Source organism: Rhincodon typus, chromosome 5 (genome assembly GCF_021869965.1).
Source record: "Rhincodon typus isolate 14 chromosome 5, sRhiTyp1.1, whole genome shotgun sequence".
Lineage (NCBI taxonomy): Eukaryota > Metazoa > Chordata > Chondrichthyes > Orectolobiformes > Rhincodontidae > Rhincodon > Rhincodon typus.
In genome coordinates, this window is record NC_063336.1 from 24,019,868 (window position 1) to 24,039,422 (window position 19,555).

The window sequence follows — 19,555 nt, forward strand, 5'->3', positions numbered from 1 at the left end:
GGATACAGGTATAGTACAAAGTTTAAAAGACATTTGGATAAGTACATGAATTGGAAATGTTTGGAGAGATATGGGCCAAATGAGGCAAGTGGGATTAGTTTAGTTTGGGAACATGGTCAGCGTGGCCTAATTGGATTGAAGGGTCAGTTTCCATGTTGAATGACTTTGACTCTATGATTCTAAATGGGCAACTCTGAGGTAATGTGCTCTAGTCCTAAAATCTCCCACTTGGGAGAGAACCTTTCCCCATCTACCTGCCAAGCCTTCTAAGAATCTTGTGTATTTCAAAAATTCTCCTCTCAAAATTCAAATGTGTACAGGCCCAACCTACTCAACCTCTCCTTATAAGACAGTTCCCTCCATACCCGAGATCAGCCTAGTGAAACTTTTTTGGACTGTCTCCAATGTTGGTATATCTTTCCTTAGGTGAAGGGACCTGCTGAAGTGCATCACCACACATTTCTCTATATTATATTCCATTGGTCACGTTTATGCTCACTCATTTAACTTGTCTGCACCTCTCTATAGTCTCTGTCGTCCTCATTACTTGCCTTTCCGTGCACTTTTATGGTATCTGCAAATTTGGTGATAACTTCAGTTATCTATTGGAAATTGGGGCCCCTTAAAAATTTATTTTATGACATGAGGTTTACTTTTACAATTTTAAAGCAGTAATTATTTTCTAAATGTCTAGCATATGAAAACAAAAGGAAAGAGTTTCAAGAAGCACGAAGGTCACAATGCCCCACTGAACTGGCGTCAACAGTTTAACTGATGCCAAATTTACGTGTTATCAGTGTGTTGTTTTCAAAAATAAGAAGTACTTGTTCTGAGAAACGATGATAAACTAACCCTCAGATGAACGCAGACAACATCTGCTGTTATGAGTAGCTGAGCCACGGTCATAAGCCTAAAGGGTTCAAACAATTGATTGACACAGAGTAAATGATCTGAACCCAAAAAACAGCAACTGCTCAAGGGCAGGGGAGGGTTCTCATCAGGTAGATTTTGTACATATCAGTCCTCAGAGAGCTGTTTTCTCCACTTGGAAGATGGACCAGCAGAGGCAGAACAGGGAAGAGTTCATTAACAGCTTGGCTAAAGAGCAAGATGCTCCCTTCACAACTTTAATGAGACCAATACATTCTGCACCAATAACCTGTCTGTCCTCTGGTATCAGTAAACCATCCCCAATTGTCATGGTTGCATTTTTTTTTATCTAATTAACTAATGTATCCCATCTAGAGTGCTGCTTCTTAAGAATGCAATAAACTATCATAAAATTGCTTAAAAGTTGTTGGTTGCCTTTTAGGCATCTGTAATTTCAAGTTCACCCAAACTCAGCACATCCAAGTCATTAATGTCTATTGTAAAAATCTGTGGCCTCAGCACTGATCCGTACAGTACTCCAGAAGTTATAGGTTGCCATTTTGCCCCCTTATCCCAATTCTGTCTTCTATTAGTTAGCCAATCCTCTACGTATACTATCCCCAACACCATGGATTCTTAACTTAATAAGTAGCCTTATGTGGGATACCTTATCACTTGCCTTTTGGAAATGCAAATATAGGACATCCATTGGTTCCATTTTATCTATCCTGCTTGTTACCTCCTCAAAGAACTCTAATAAATTTGTCAGACATGATTTCCACTTTGTGAAGCCAGTTTGACTCTACTTGATTATCTAAATGCTCTGATATGGAGGTGCCAGTGTTGGACTGGGGTGGACAAAGTCAGAAGTCACATGACACCAAGTTATAGTCCAACAGGTTTAGTTGAAATCACAAGCTTTTGGAGCACTGCTCCTTCATCAGGTGAAGTGATGTTCTAAATGTTTTGCTACTACATACTTTATAATAAACTAAAATTTTCCTAATGACAGATGTTAACCAACTTGGGAGATCTTGGGTGATTATAACCAGCGAATCCACCATCTCTGCAGCTACAAGCCCATAGGAAATAGGAGCAGAAATAGGCCATCACCCCTTTGAGTCTGCTCCACTGTACAATGAGATCATTGCTGATCTGATCATCCTCAATTCCACTTAACTGCCTTTTCACCATAACCCTTGCTTCCTTTATTGATTAAAAATCTATCTCAACCTTGAATATACTTAATGACCCTGCCTCTACATCACTCTGCAGTAAAGAATTCCACAGATTAACTATGTTCTGAAAGAAGAAAAACCTCCTTATCTGTTTTAAATGGGCAATACCTTCCTTCAAGATAATGCCCTCTGGTCCTGGACTCTCCCACAAAGGGAAAACAACATTTCCACATCTACCCTATCAAGTCACCTAAGAGTCTTATTGAAATAACTCCACAGAGGCTATATCCCGTCACCAAGTCCCTCTTTATTTACATGTGGAGCATCCTTGACACTAATCCAGCTCCCTCAGAGCCAGCTGTCAGAGTTAACAGGATCTCTGACACTCCTGTTTATATTTGTCAGCCAGGGTTCCCTGATCGGACCAGATTGACAACCCCAATTAGGGAAGTCATATTCTATGAACAACAAAATCAGAAATTTCCAGCAATTTTTGTTTCATTTCTGATTTACAGCGTCCGCAGTTCTTTCGGTTTTTATTTCATATTCTATGACGTCCGCCTGGCTGACCTTGTTACAATCACTACATTTAAATGTTTCAATAAGGTAGCATCTCATTCTTCTAAATTCAATTGAAAGAAGCCCAAGCTACTCATCCTCTCCTCATAAGACAGCCCTCCATACATGGCATCAACCTACTGAACATTCTCTGGATGACAATATATCTTTGCTTAGATAAGAGGCCCAAAATTATTCCAGCAATGGTCTAACTAGTGCCTTGTATATTTTTAAAAAGATCTCCCTATGTTTGTACTCCATTTCTTTTGAAATAAAGGCCAAAATTGTATTTGGTTTCCCTATTACTCACTGAATTTGGATACTAGCCTTTTGTGATTCATGCATCAGGACACCCAAATTCCTTAATCTGCAGTTTTCTGCAGTCTTTCTTGATTTTAATAATGCTCAGATCCTCTATTTTTCCTGCCAAAGTACATAATTTCACATTTTCCCACATTATATTCCATTTGGCAAGTAATTCCCGACTCACTTAACTTGTCTATATCCCTCTGCAGAATCTGTGCCATCCTCCCCATTTGCCTTCCCATTATTTTTTAAGCCATCTACAAACTTGGCTATAGTACAATCAATCACTTTCCTCATCCAAGTCATTAACATATATTATTGCATGCAGCCCATCCGGTCCGGGGGATCTATCAGCCTTTAGTCCACTTCATTTCCCTTGTACTGTTTCTCTAGGGTTAATTATTGTGTTAATTTCTTCTCCCCCACCAACTCTTTGACTACCTAGCATTTTTGAAGTATTATTTGTGAAGCTATAGATGGAGACTAATGCAAAATATTTGTACAACTCCGCTGCCATTTCCTGGCTCCTCATTATTACTTTCCCAGCCTTGTTCTCGAAGAAGCTTGTACTTACTGTTGCCTCTCTCTTCCATTTTATATATTTGGAGAAGCTCTTGTTGTCTGCTTTAATGTTATTTGCAAGTTTCCCATCATAGTTTATTTTCTCCTTTTTTTGGGGTCTTATGTTGTTGGCTTTTAAAACTTTTCCAATCCTTTTAACGCATTTCAATAGTACCTTCCAAACTGACCACTTCTCCCACCTCAAAGGAGAAGGGAGTACCACCATTTGCGAGACCCTGTTAAAGCCACACATCATCCTGACGTGGAACTATATCACTGTTCCTTCACTGCTGCTTAGTCAAAATCCTGGACCTCCTTCCTCATAGCACCATGGGTACACCTTCACCCAAGGACTGCAGCAATTCTCATGGGAAATTAGGGATAGATAAAAACGCATAAATAATTTTTATGTACATTGATAATGAGAATGAACATAGTGTCTTGGAGGTCAAACACCACTACCAGCATGATATTCTCTGAGAGGTGCCCTATCTGTTAACTCAGATAACGTATCACAAAGATCGGTTCTTAGTGAGACAGATGTCTTGAAGTTTATTAACAACACCAACAGTTTAAATTGCTATAATATCAGAAGCTTACACATTATCTGTGTTCAGTGTGTTTTAATATTACTGTACGTTATACATATGACTGACTGACAGAATACACTACCATACTCCATTATAGAAAAAGCAACTGAGATGAGGCAGGTAACTTTATACTAGAACATCACATGTCATGACATCACTTAACTGTCTTAAAGGTACATTTCCTGTATGGTCTGGAATATGTAATAATAAAACAACATCTTTATCTGTTGTTTTTTAACCTGTCAGACCCTCTTCAGCATGCATTGATTTCCTCAAGGTTTCCCAGGTCAGACCCCAAACTTCTCAGGTTCTTATTAAGGGACATTAATCTAGAACATTAGCTCAGGGGTGCCTCTTCTGTTCCCAGTTGGAGACAGGAAGGGCACTTTGTTAAACAGGCTGCTGGTGTACCCTATACCTATACTCTACCACTATCTCGCCTCCACCAGACTTATGCTCCAGACAGAAAGGCCCAAGGTTGACCCATACACCCCACTGCTAATTGAGGCTTTTAAGTGGCCAACTAAGTAGGGGAGAGAAGGGTTCCCTCAATCAAAAGGTATCAGTGTCTGATGAAGGAACTGGCCATAGGGCAGGGGGTGCCTTATACAAGCCACTACCTGGCCATGCTTCTGACATTTCACTGTCCCCTTTTCACAGTGACGCCAACATTTTAAATATATAAAAAAGAAAAGAGAAGCAACAGTGAACATAGGCCCCTTGGAGAATGAGGCTGGGTAAATAATAATGGGCCCAGGAAATGCAGAAGAGTTAAACAAATACTTTGCATTAATCTTCACAGTGGCAGATACTAATGGCACTTCATAAATATCAAATAATCAAGGAGCTAAGGTGTGGGAAAAAAAATAAACGCAATAACTATCGCTAGAGGAAAAATAACTGGGGGAATGAATGGGGCTAAAGGTTGATAAACGTGCTGTACCTGAGACACCATCTCATAAAACATTTATTGTTGTCCTGGGTCCTCTGCAATCCTAGAACTGTGGGGATGTTCTTCCTCTAGCTGCCACAGCCTCCTCCGTGGCACTATTTGAGTGCAAGAGCTCCCACCTCTTATTGGCACCCCTCTCCCCCAACCAATATTCCCAGTGTCTTCATTCAGATAAAGACCCATCAGTGGTATGGCTAATGCCTGATTGGCATATCACTCAGTGCCTCAAAAAGATTCACCCACCGTTTCTCTCGACAGAAGCTGCCTGACCTGCTGAGTATTTTCAGCATTTTCTGCTTTTATTTTATCGGCAGTAATTTGCTTCTTTGATAATAAAATCTCATCCGCTACAACAGCTAGAACTTTGCAGTCTATTATAAATGTCACTGTTGTATGTATTCAGTATTTCCAATGAAGACACATGCAAATCCTTTTGTACAATGTCTCAGGCTGGAATCCATGACGAAACTGAGGAATTGCTTTCATTAGCTGTTTGTCCCCATCAAACAGATGTTCACTTAAGTGTTGTGTACTTAACAGCTAAATTGTCAGCAGGGGCTTCATGGAATGGAAATATATTAATATTCAATTGTGGCTTTATGTCAACATTTTGAGCAGCAGGTAACAAAACTATTAGGCTCACCAAAAGTTACAGTCACAGTTTCGTGAATTACATCCCAGGTTACCCAGCTTCTCACCATTTTGCTCAACTCCTTTCCTTTCCAAGACTCTATGCAATTGAAAAATAGTGTGGGGGGATTAGAGGGTTACCAATGTGATGCGTCTCCAGGAAATTATAAATGAGTCAGTCTTTTCTCAGTTGCAACTAAACTGCTAAAGTATATAATATGAGATGAAATTACTAAGACTAAAGAAGAAATTAAAATTATTTTGATTTGTATTCAATCACTTAAGAAATACATCCCAGAATCTTAAATGTTCCGACCTATCTAGAAATTATGAAAATTATAAATGTCCATATATTGTACTAAATATGCTAAATATGAGTATGCCATGCTGTAATTACACCTATCTCACCTGTAACAAACACTAAGTGGCAGATTTCCAGATTTAAATGTGTCAAAATAATGTTGGTAGAAAAATAGCCATTTGTTACAGCATTATAAACAGTACTTTTGACTCTTCCTGAAAGTCAATACTTTGGCCTGCAGGTGCTTCTGCAGCAGATTGTCACCTCCAGTAACTTCTGTCAGCTTGTTGTATAATATATTACCACACAGAGCCCAAATGTAACGAGACAAGATTTGCTGTGAAGTTAAAGACGCATGATTCCACACTTTCCTTTACAGGTCCCCATGCACAAGGTTCACTTGTCCTTCCTAAAATTTGTATTTCTGAGCAGAAGCTGTATGTATTAAACACTTAGCAAAACTGCTCCTTTAAGATCTACCTCCTAGTTACTGACACTCAAAGAAGAATGTTTATTGCAAATCACCTATGCAAATACAGCTGTCCAGGTAACTAGCAAAATGGGACCTCATTCACTGCTGCTGTTCGACAAATCCACAAAGAGTCAAATTTTTCTTTATTGTCCATCCTTAATTGCCCAGAGGGCAGTTAAGAGTCAACTCATTGCTGTGGAACTGGAGTCACATGCAGGTCACACCAGGTAAGGATGGCAGTATCCTACCCCTAAGGACATTGGTAAACCTAATAGATTTTTCCAACAATTGGCAATGGATTTGTGACTCTTAATTCCAGATTATTTTATTGAATTTAAAGTTCACATCTGCCATGGTGAGATTCAAAGCTGGTCCGTGGAACATTACCTAAGTCTCTGGATTAACAGTCCAGCGATAATACTGCAAGGCCATTACCTCCCCCAGCTGAGCCTCCTCCAGCCACATCAAGAAGAAATATATATCCTAGAAAGTAGTAACTGCCCTCACTTCACACCACTCCCCACTGATTAATAGTTAAGATTTTTGATCTTGATGGAGCAAAAGGAACCCTATAGCCCATAGTGGAGGACATGGTGTAATAGCAATGTCACTGGACTAGTAAGCCAGAAGCCCAGTCTAATAGTCTGAGGGCACAAGTTCAAATCCCACCATAGCAGCTACTGGAATTAAAATTTAATTGATTATAATCCGGAATTGAAAACCAGAAACAATGACCTCTGGTTCCCTAATATCATAGAATAGCTACAGCGTGGAAGCAGGCCATTTGACCCATCAAGTCCACCTGGACTCTCTGAAAAGCATCCCTGGACACTGAGGAATTTAATATGGCCAAACCACTTAACCTGCACATCTTTGGACTGTGGGAGGAAACCAGAGGACCCACAGGAAACCCAGTGCTAACCACTGCTACCATGTCGCCCTGAGGAAAGGAAATCTGCCATCTTCACTGATCTAGCCTATGTGACTCCAGACCCATAGCAATGTGGTTCACTGCCCTCTGAATGGCCACTCAGTTTGAGGTAACTAGGGATGGGCAAAGATTGCTGGTCATATCCCAAAATAAAGATAAAGGGGAAAAAAAATCCCACTCTGACATTTGGTAATGTGTAAAGCATGTCAAATACTGAAACTTCTGGAGTACGCATTCTTCGCCCTTTCTCACAAACAAGAGTCATTTCAAGTCATGAAAAGAAAGCTGCTCCACGTCATATGTTCCCTTCCTCCCCCTGCCACCAACAACTCAAGTCTCTGAGCCCTGTCTTCTAACCCAGTTTTACCTAAGAACTATAATTAGTCTTGATTTCTTGTGTGTGATACATTAAACTCTATCTCCTATGTATCCACTTTCATCACGATATACATCCTCCCCATTGACCGGGACATGTCTTTTTTTAACTTTAGCATCATACTTTACTTCCTGTTCAGTGATTGTAGTTTAGCTATTAATCCTTAGCATGGAACCTGGCCAAAAGCTTTCAAAAATAAAAATCCAAGTGTTATGATATCTGCTGCAAGTCCCTTGTCTGGCAAGTCAATAATAGTGTTCAGAAAAAGAAGGCTTTTGATTACAAAATTCTGTCCATTATTACAAAATATGACCGTTTGATTACTTCAGTATTCCTTGTAGTAAATTTTGTTAAGTATCCAATTTGAATGATTTCAAATATACTTTACAAATAATGATTCTGAATGTACTTGAAACAATTTATGAGTAATGAAATATTGAGCTGGATTCATCTACACTGTTAACACAGTTTGCTGTGGAGGACTCAAACTTCTTTTTTAATGCTACACATTGAATTATTAATTGCTTAAATAATGGGCAAAAAAATGATTATGGTACCACTTAGCCAGCTTTTTGAATGAGCGGCTAAGTTGTTTGAAGATTTATTTCTGGACTTTTTTTTCTTTATCATTTATAGCTGGGAACCAGAGCTTTAGCTGTCAGCCTGATGTGAACACAAATTCAGTTGCTGAGTTGCATGTGGACTTTAATTTGCTTTTGCTTGAGAATTTCTCACTAAGCTGAGAAGCTTCTGCTTTTGTTTACAATACTTCTGCAAACAAAACTTAGGAATTGGGGTTTAATGGAACAGAGAGTGCCAATGGCCTCCTCATCCCAGTCTCTGTAATCTCCGCCAGCCCCACAAACCATCAATATATCTGCGCTCCTCAATGACTGGAGTCTTGACTATCCCCAGTTTATTTTGGCCAAACCCCAAGCTCTGGAATTCGTTCCCTACACCACCCAGTCTCTTTAAGACACTCCTTAAAACTTACCTCTTTGACTTAATATTGACTTAAATGGCTTGGTGTCGTACTTTGATTTATAATGCTGCAGAGACACATTTTGGACATTTTGTTACTTTAAAAGGTGCTATATGAATATAATTATTGTTGTTTGATAAAATTTACCAAACAACAGAAGGTACACATCAAAATTCTGAGCCATTTAATATTTTGTTTTTATTTTACTAGATTGCACATACATTCAGCATAAACTTAATCAGATAATGCTGAACAATTACCTGTGGAGTCCCCTGAACCTTGAATATAGAATCATGGAATTATTATGGTGCAGAAGGAGGCCATTCAGCACACCATGCTTGCACCAGCTCTCCAAATGTGTACCATGACAGTGCCATTCTCTCACTTTTTCCTCAGGACTATGCACATTATTTCTACTTTAATAATCATAAAATACCCTCTTGAATGCCTAAAGTAAACCTTAATTCAACACACTTCTAGTCAGTGCATTCCACAACCTAATGACTTGCTGTGTGAAAAAAATTCTCCTCACATCACATTAATTTACTTCTTTCACAAATTGCTTTACAGCCATGCCCTCTTCTTCTCGATCTAGTTATGAGTAGCATCAGTTTCCCCTTGTCTATCAGTCCAGATGTCTGTGGTACCAAGATCTGTATACAATACTCTAGCTGGGGTCTAACCAGTGTCCTATACAAGTTCAGCATAACGTTCCTGCACTGGTTACTCTATGCCGCTATTAATAAAGTCTAGGATACTGTTTTCTTTATTAACCCCTCTCTTCACTTGTCCTGCCAACTTCAATGACTTATATGTATGTACATCTGTTCCTGCACATCCTTTAGAATAGTGCCCTTTTGTATATATTGTCTCTCCATGTCCTTTTTACCAAAGTGCATCACTTCATACTTCTTCACATTGAAATTCATCTGTCACCTCTCCAACCACTCCACCAAATTGTTAATGTCCTTTTGAAGCTCGGTCCTGTTCTCCATTCAGTTCACAATGCTTCCAACTTTTGTATTATTGTTAAACTTGGAAATTGCCTGCTGCATTTTAAGCCTCCTGAAGAACCCTGCTAAAAATCTTCCTTTGTCCTGAAAAATATCCATTAAAATTGTCCACTTCACCAATTTTGAATCCACATCACTACTGTTCTCTTTATTCTATGAAATATAACTTTTCTCAGAAGTCTGTTGTGTGTCACTACATCAAACACCTTTTGAAAGTCCACGTACGCCACATCAGCATGTGTGTCTGTATTTCTTCAAAGAACACCAGCAAGTTTGTTAAACGAGATTTTCCCTTAAGAAATCCATGCTGACTTGCACTAGTCAATCCATATTTGACCACACAAGTATTAATTCTATCCTAAATAACCGTTTCTAGAAGTTTCCCCAGCATCAAATTTAAAGTAACCAGTTTGCAATTGCTGGTCTTTTCCTTACATTTTTGAACAAGAGCATAGTGTTTGCAATTTTCCAGTTCTCAGACATAATCCCGAGTCCAGGAAAGTCATAATTTGATTTGAGTTGATTGATTTATTGTCATGTCCTTCAAATCCTTTTACACATATCTTCTGGTCCAAGTGTCTCATCAACACGCTAATTAACAACGTCTTATACAATACTTGTTCCTTGACAATTTTGACTCCTTTTTGTGACTGAGTTTCCTCCTCTGTCCCCATGCTTTGGGTAACATCTGCTTCCTCGCAAAAACAGAAACAAAATCTCCCTCTTTGCTGCTCCAATATGCATTTTCACTTCTGAACATTTCATATTCATCCTGATTCTCAGTTATATTTCCCACCTGGCACCTCATTTAAGCAAACTTTTGTCTTTATATTCATTTCATTCTCCTATTTCCATCCAGGGAGCCCTGGGTTTGCTTGTCCTACCTTTCCATTTTGAATGAATATACCTTAACTGTGCCCAACCCATCTGTTCTTCAAAAGTAGCCCATTGTTCAGCTACTGTTTTTCCTGCAAACCTTTGGTTCCAGCTTCTATAGGTGTGAGGACTGTCAGGACTGGGGTGGGGGAGGGGAACCCAGAAATAAATAGAGGGGGGAGGGGATAGAGATGGGGAAGGGTAGAAGGTCGATGCAGATAGGGGGTTATTGTGATTTGTCTATGGGAAAGGTGGAGCAAACAGATGGGTGGGAAGGTGGACAGATTATGTCGGGTCAGGAGGGGGAGGGCTGGACATAGGATGTGGCTGGGGGTGGAGAGATTTTGAAGCTAGTTAAGTCAATGTTAAGGCCATTGGGCTGTAAGCTTTCAAGGCAAAATGTCAGATGTTGTTCCTCCAGTTTACGTTTGGCCTCATGCGGACAGTGGAGGAGGCCAAGGATAGACATGTTGGCAGGGGAGTGGGAGGTGGAATTAAAATGGATGGCAACCGGAAGTTCATATTGGTTGGTACGTGCAGAGCACAGAAGCTTTGCAAACTGGTCCCCAAGTCTGCATTTGGTCTCCCTGATATAGAGGAGACCATTTTGGCAGCAACGGACACAATAGATTAGATGGAAGAAGTGCAGATGAATCTCTGGTGGATCTGAAAGGATTGTTTGGGGCCTTGGAGATGAGGGAAAGGTGTGGGGGCAGGTGTAGCACCTCCTGCGGATGCAGGGAAAGGTACCGGGTGTGGTGGAGGAACTGGTGGGGAGTGTAGAACTGATGAGGGAGTCACAGAATGAACTGTCCCTACAAAAAGTGGACGGGGTGGGGAGGGAAATATCTTTTTGGTGTGGGGTCTGATTGTAGGTGGCAGAAATGTCGGAGGATGATGCATTGGATCCGGAGGTTGGTGGGGTGGTACGTGAGGACTAAGAGGACTTTATCCTATTGTTGTTGGGGGAAGGAGGTTTGAGGGCAGAAGTGCAGGAAATAGAGGAGATGCAGTTGAGGGCATCCTTAATTACTGAGGAAGGGAAACTACGGTCCCTAAAGTAGGAGGATATCTGGGATGTCCTGGAGTGGAACGCCTCACCGTGGGAACAGATGCGGCGGAGGCGGTGGAATTAGTAGTATGGGAAAGCATTTTTACAGGACGGTGGATCGGAGGTGGTGTATTTGAGGTTCCAGTCTATCTGGAACAGTTTTGCTCTTGTCATATTGAGGTTGGCTCTCCTCCAGTTAAGTTTTCATACTCTGGATTGACCAATATTATTTTTACCATTGTCTCAAACAAATACCACTATCCATGTTTATAGTCAGGTAATTACAGCTACACCTCATTATAACTACTCTATCATTCCTGCACCTCCCTATAACTGCCTGCAGATTTGTTCCTCCATATACTTACAACTAATTGGTGGTCTGCAGACTGCTATATAATTATTCTGTTCTTGTTCTTTTGCCCTAGTCAAATCGATTTTGTCTTTGAATCCCGAGACATCCTCCAATACTGCACTGCTGTCCAATCTCAATACTGCCACCCTTCTCTTTTTCTTTCTTTCCTATATTTCCTGAACACCCCATAACCAGGAATAGTTAACACACAGTCTTGCCGTTGCTTCAACCAGGTCTCTGTTATTGCCACAATGTCAGAATTTCACATGGCAATCTGCACCTATAATTTACCAAGCTTAACGACTATACCCCATAAAAACATATACATGCAGTGTAATCCTAACATAAAAAGTTTTATTTTTTCCCTTACTTCATCTCTATCCATTAATTTACCATTCTCAATTCTAGTCCTATCGAGGGCTCGCAGTATTTTGGGCACCTTGATATTACTCTCGAATATTGTCTCCTGGTTTTTACACCCCTGCTGAGTTAGCTTAGAGCCTCCCTTCTAGTAACAGCATCAGCAAAATGCCTTGCAAGGAACTTAGTTCCTGTTCTGTTCAGTTGCAACCTGTCTGATTTATACAGGCGCCATCTCCCAAGAACTAGTCCCAGGAATTTGAAGCACTCCCTCCTATACAATCTTTCCAGCCACACATTCATTTGTCTTATCCTCCTACCTCTGCACTGACAGGTGCATAGTACTGGGAGTGTTCAGGGGATTACATCTTTTGAGGTCATGCTCACTAATTTTCTATTGTAGCTGTCTAAAATTCTGTCTGTAGTATCACATTCCCCCATCCCACCAATGTCATTAGTAGCAATGTGAACCATACCTCTGGTTGATCACCCAGAAACTCATGATTCTGAGTACACATTATCCTCAAGTCAAGGGACAGTGAGTACTGAGATGGAAGGTGACATCAGCATTAGAAGTACTATCATTTACAAGAAAATCATTACTTCCAGAGCTAAGAGTCACAAACTTACAGCGTTGGTCTTTCTTTAACCACATTTACTCTGAAGGTTATAAAGATAAGGTTAAGTTGCCATAGTCCCACAGGACCATAGGGATACTCTTTTATTACAGAGAGACAACTGAGTCATACAGTCAAAGAACAAAGAACAAAGAAAATTACAGCACAGGAACAGGCCGTTCGGCCCTCCAAGCCTGCGCCGATCCAGATCCTCTATCCAAACCTGTCGCCTATTTTCGAAGGATCTGTATCTCTCTGCTCCCTGCCCCTTCATGTATCTGTCTAGATACATCTTAAATGACGCTATCGTGCCCGCCTCTACCACCTCCGCTAGCAACGCATTCCAGGCACCCACCACCCTCTGCGTAAAGAACTTTCCACGCATATCTCCCTTAAACTTTTCCCCTCTCACCTTGTAATTGTGACCCCTAGTAATTGAGTCCCCCACTCTGGGAAAAAGCTTCTTGCTATCCACCCTGTCTATACCTCTCATGATTTTGTAGACTTCAATCAGGTCCCCCCTCAACCTCCGTCTTTCTAATGTAAATAATCCTAATCTACTCAACCTCTCTTCATAGCTAGTGCCCTCCATACCAGGCAACATCCTGGTGAACCTCCTCTGCACCCTCTCCAAAGCATCCACATCCTTTTGGTAATGTGGCGACCAGAACTGTATGCAGTATTCCAAATGTGGTCGAACCAAAGTCCTATACAACTGTAACATGACCTGCCAACTCTTGTACTCAATACCCCGTCCGATGAATGAAAGCATGCCGTATGCCTTCTTGACCACTCTATCCACCTGCGTTGCCACCTTCAGGGTACAATGGACCTGAACACCCAGATCTCTCTGTGCATCAATTTTCCCCAGGGTTTTTCCATTTACCACATAGTTCGCTCTTGAATTGGATCTTCCAAAATGCATCAACTCACATTTGCCTGGATTGAACTCCATCTGCCATTTCTCCGCCCAACTCTCCAATCTATCTATATTCTGCTGCATTCTCCAACAGTCCCCTTCACTATCTGCTACTCCACCAATCTTAGTGTCATCTGCAAACTTGCTAATCAGACCATCGATACCTTCCTCCAGATCATTTATGTATATCACAAACAACAGTGGTCCCAACACGGTCATAGAATCATAGAGTCATACAGCATGGAAACAGAGTCTTTGGTCCAACTAGTCCACGCTGACCAAGTTTCCCAACCTAAACAAGTCCCACTTGCTTGCATTTGGCCCATATACCTCTAAATCTTTCCTATTATGTACTTGTCCAAATGTCTTTTAAATGTTGCATCTACCACTTCCTCTGGTAGTTCATTCCACATATGAACCACCCTGTGCGAAAAAGTTGCCCCTCTGGTCCCATTTAAACATTTCCTACCCCACCTTAGAAATAGGGCCTCTAGTTTTGAACTCCTCTTCCCTAGGGAAAAGGCCTTTGCTATTCATCTTGTGTATGCCTCTCATGATTTTATAAAGCCTCTACAAGGTCACCCCTCAACCTCCTACATTCCAAGGGAAAAAGTCATAAGCTATCCAGCCTCTCCTCATAACTCAAACCCTCCAGTCCCAGTAACATCCTTCTAAATCTTTTCTGAACCCTCTCCATTTAACAATATCCTTCCTACAGCAGGGCGACCAGAACTGTACACAGTATTCCACAAGTGGCCTCACTAACATCCTGTACAACTTCATCATGACATCTCAATTTTTGCAGGTCACTACACCTCAGGTGAGGGATGAGGTTGAGAAGATGGGATCTTCATGGTCACCTCAGCCAGTGTGGAAATTGAACCCACAATATTGACTTCACTTTTCATCACAAACCAGACGTTCATCCAAGTGAGCTAACTGAAAGTTGCATTGTGCTATAAAAGCAAAATTTGTAAACGTTGCAGAGGCACAGAATATTCCTTCTGCACACACTTAATTTCTGTTTTGAAAGCATGGCATCATTGCTAGTGAAATGAATGGAGTGTGGCAGTCATTTTATTTTGCCCAGAGGTGTGCTGAGTCTAGACATACAAGCCAGTCATGACTTTCTGCAGGGTAACTAAGGATGGGCAACAAATGCTGGTTTTCAGAAGGTCCCAAGAAAGAATAAAAAATAAATACAAACAACTTAGTATCTGGAGCAAAGGCCTGAATGCAGCCTGTGTAGGAGGACTTTTGTTTAAAGTAGAACCTGCTCTCCCTGTTGGCAGCTCAGATTGGAATGCTAAAGAAAGATTTGCATCTATATTGCACTTTTTCATGACTAATGGATGTCTCAAAGCACTTGAAAGCCAATGAAATGTAATCACGTTGGAATGTTGCTTTCCCACAATAGACACCTGACACAGCAAGATCCCACAAACAACAATGTGATCATGACCAGATAATCTGCAATCAGATGTGAATTGAAAGATAGCTATTCGCCAGAAAATTGGGGATAGCTCCACTGCTTTGAAAGGATGCCAATGGGTACCTGAAGAGTATCGAATGCTTCAGTATGCAATAGTTATTTTCTTGGGTTCATTGATGCTTGTCCCTTGTTAAGCAGTCTGAGAACCTTAGTTTGATGAGAATTAATTTATGCTGCCTTATACTTATTTGTACGATAGTATGACTGGATGGTGTAACCAAACATCCCCCAGTGATCTGGATCAGGTAGTTGTGCCTTGCACATGTCTTGTCTTTCCATCTCTCTGAAGAGAATGGAGTCAGCACTCAACTCTTGCTGTAGAATAGGCTCTTATTATTGGCAAATAAAGCTGGGTACATCACAAAATATGATGATTTATCCCAATCCCTTGAGTTCCACAAACAACACTCAATGCTTTCAATCAATTAAATTATCGATGTCTATACTTAGCATATATATATTATATATAGAGAGACAAGGACTGCTACTGTAGCTTTTAGAGGGAGCAGCTCTCTACAATTCTAGTAATTATGCCTGATCAAATGTAATTTTATTTATTTCTATCATGCAATAAACATTGCTACCAAAGAACATTGCCTCTTCTGTAAATACCATAAGGTGACATATTCTCCACAGCTAATCACTAGATAGTCCCAAGCCAAGGCAAATGAGGATTTGTGGCAATGAACTATCTTAAACAACCCTCATCCAGTACCACATTCTGGTGAGGTGACAAATATATCACAAGGTACCACAAGTGGTCTTCTGGGAAAATACCACTTGGTAGCAGCAGTGCAAAAGGGGGCAACAGAGTACATTGACATAACACATGGCCACCCTAAAGAAGCATGTGACAAGTCTACCAGAGAATAAGTGTAAATATATGGTGCAAAATAAAGTGTTTGTGCTGTGCGACAACAAGAGCTCACAGGCACAGACAATGTCCAATCATCACTAAGGAATGCCCCAATTGCAAAAATATAGGTTACTTCTGGATGTGCAGAAATAAGAAAGAGTTTGAGAACAATGCAGCTATTGGCACTCACATACAAATGAAGTCTACACAGTGGAACACTCACTATCATTAGAAAAGATGCCTGCATTCAAAGAGATACCTCCACTGGAAAAGATACCTAATGTTCTCCCAGGGGAACTAGCTAATCCAGATGAACCAAAAGAGACAGCATATGTCTATATCGATGACCATGCTGTTTATTTTGTACTTGATACAGGAGAAGGTATGACTGTCGGATCAGACCAATTGACACAGCTAAAAGAAGTAGAAATTACAGTTTACAGTTATAAGACTATATAGCGCAAGTGGAATAGCTGTCAGAAGCATAGGAGTACTGCGAGTTAGACCAAAATGTAATGCACGTAAGTGTATTTAAAATGCACATGTTGGTTGCAAATAACCAACTTGTACTTTTGAGCCTGCATGTATATCTTGATCTCAACTTTATCAGAAGAGTTGGAGGAAATTGATAAGCTCCCAGGGAACAACAGGTCCAGAAGTAAACAGCTGTCCAAACACAGTCCAGGAACAAACTACTGCCTGGAGACAGTAAGGACTGCAGATGCTGGAAGCTAGAGTCAATAAGTGTGAAGCTGGAAAAGCATTGCAGGTCAGACAACATCTGAGGAGCAGGGAAGTCAATGTTTCGGGCCCAACAAAGGTTTCTGACGAAAGTTGCTGACTTGGTTTTGGCCCAAAATGTTGACTTTCCTGCTCCTCAGATGCTGTCTGATCTGCTGTGCTTTTCCAGCTCCACATTTATTGACAAACCACTGCTTCTTGACTAGCTGGTCAACAATCAGTTGAATACTTCATGGCACTTCCAGATTTATGAAGGAAGAATCAAGTGAAATCACCTATATTGGTGGAAAGGAGCTATTTAATATTGTCAACATTATCGAATGACAAACTTCACAGGACAAATGGAAATGTTCAATTCTCTGTGTTCTGAAACAGAACTGTCAATGTCAGTGACAGTGATGAGGGAGCAGCAATCTTTCAGTAACGGAATCTGAAAATGTCTCATTTACCAGTTAAACATACACAGAAGGCAACTGAAGAAGACCAGCCTGATCAATAAATCCATGAGATGAGTTGAATACAACTCCATGGGAGCCAAACAAACATTCACAGATTCAACATAATGGACATGCATAAACATCTACAAAGAATAATGTCCTCTGCAAAGGATACCTAAGAGATTAAAGCATAACCCACAGATCAGAACCATGGCCAACAGTCCTCAAGAAAGAGACCTATCAATCGACCGAGTCTGAAGAGAGTGCATTCTGAAAAAAGTGTGCAACATCAGATTGCCTGCATTCAGACACTTGGGGTAGGTGGAAAAGCAGTAAATGTAATATAGTTATATGTTAGACTACACAATAAGTTAATATGGGGATAAATGTTTAGGGAGAAATGCTGTATAAGGAATAGAATTTGTAAATGTTAACATTCAGATTACATTGGCTCCACCCATTCTGTTAATGCCACACACAATCTGTATCTGTAGAGAAGGAGCTCCTGTCTAGATTTCGGAATGAGCAAATATATCTAAACCAGTTCCCAAAGATCCTAGTAACTATACCTGACCAAACTCAGTTGTACACATCGCTTTCATGCAATAAACCAGAACAATTCAGCAGCAGAACTTTGGAGAACAACAATGCACAAGGGCTGAATGCTGGACACTTCCACAGACAGACACTATTGGTTGAAATCATAGCTAATTTCCATCATTAATCAGGCAATAGCCAAGTTGAATTGTGAGGCTTAACTTGCTTACTTGAGGGATCTTATTTTGGTTGCTACGTGCCATAAAGTTTAAACCATTGTTACAGTGTTTGATTGCCTGTGAGGTTTCTTAATAAGTGGCCAAATTAAAAGTAGCTTGTGGTGATTTACCCACAACAACTGGCATCCCTGGGTGACCTTCAATAAGAAGTGACTAAGTTGCTCCAAAATCAAATCTACCAGCTGTGTATTCTCAGAAATCTTGCCTGAGCCTAAATTAAGAGGCAGCTTCCCACGTGATGGCCAGGATTCAAGTGGGTGGATGAGGACAGAGGCAGCAATTTTCAGATTGAATTGGAACATTAAAATTCTTTTGAATTTGTTGTCTTTTTGCGAAACTTGGTACATGAAGCATGCGTCAAAGTGGAGAAATGCTGAGATAAGTGAGTTGAAGTCAGAAAATGAGGAATTACAGTCAGAAAATGCGGAGCTAAAACAGAAACTTGATGCCATAGAGGTTGTCGGTCAGGAAATAGCAATTTTCCAGTCAGAAAACACAGAATTAAAGGGAAAGGTAAAATCCCTAGAGATTGCCAATCTGGAGAAGATAGTTTACCTCTCAAGTTATCAAAGTGAATTTGAAACAGTGAATAGAAATGCCAAGATAGCATAAAGCTAGGTTCAGGAATTAGAAATTAAAACTCAGGAGCTGCAAAGTAAATTTCTGAAGAAGGGTCCCGACCAGAAATGTTAACTTTCCTGCTCCTCTGATGCTGACTGGCCTGCTGTGCTTCTCCAGCTCCACACTATGTTGTCTCTGACTCCAACATCCGCAATTCTTGTTATCTCAAAGTAAATATAAAGATCTCCAGGCAGCACTTGAAGTACTGCATAAAGTACAGCTTGAGCAACAAGCGCAGAATTTTGATCATTCTAAATATCTTAATTGATGTTTTAAAGTCTCAGCTGTCTGGCCAGAGAGGGTTTCACTGTGCTTTGGCACCTGTATAAAAATCAGGATGTTGGCTGAGGATAAAACTGCATGTTATTCAGTTCAGGGCAGGGAATATGATTATAATCCTGACACTGGCGCCCCTCCACCATACTCGGATAAAGATTCCAAGTATCCACCTATACCAGTCTGGTACAAACCCAAAGAAAAGATAACGATTTAATGAAAATCCAACAAAAAAAAGAGTACAGGCAATTGACCAGCAATTGGGCCATAAACCAGGTGTTTTGAAAAGTGAGACAAACAAATGACAGAGTTTGATACTTGGTTAGTTAAGGGTGTGGGTAAGCTCTAGAGTTAGCCATGAGAAGAGTTAAGACCTATTTCCTGGAGTTCAAGAGGGGCGTGACATGCTTTTCTGATACACCTTAGACTTAATGGGACTGCAACAGAATTCACCGAAAGCC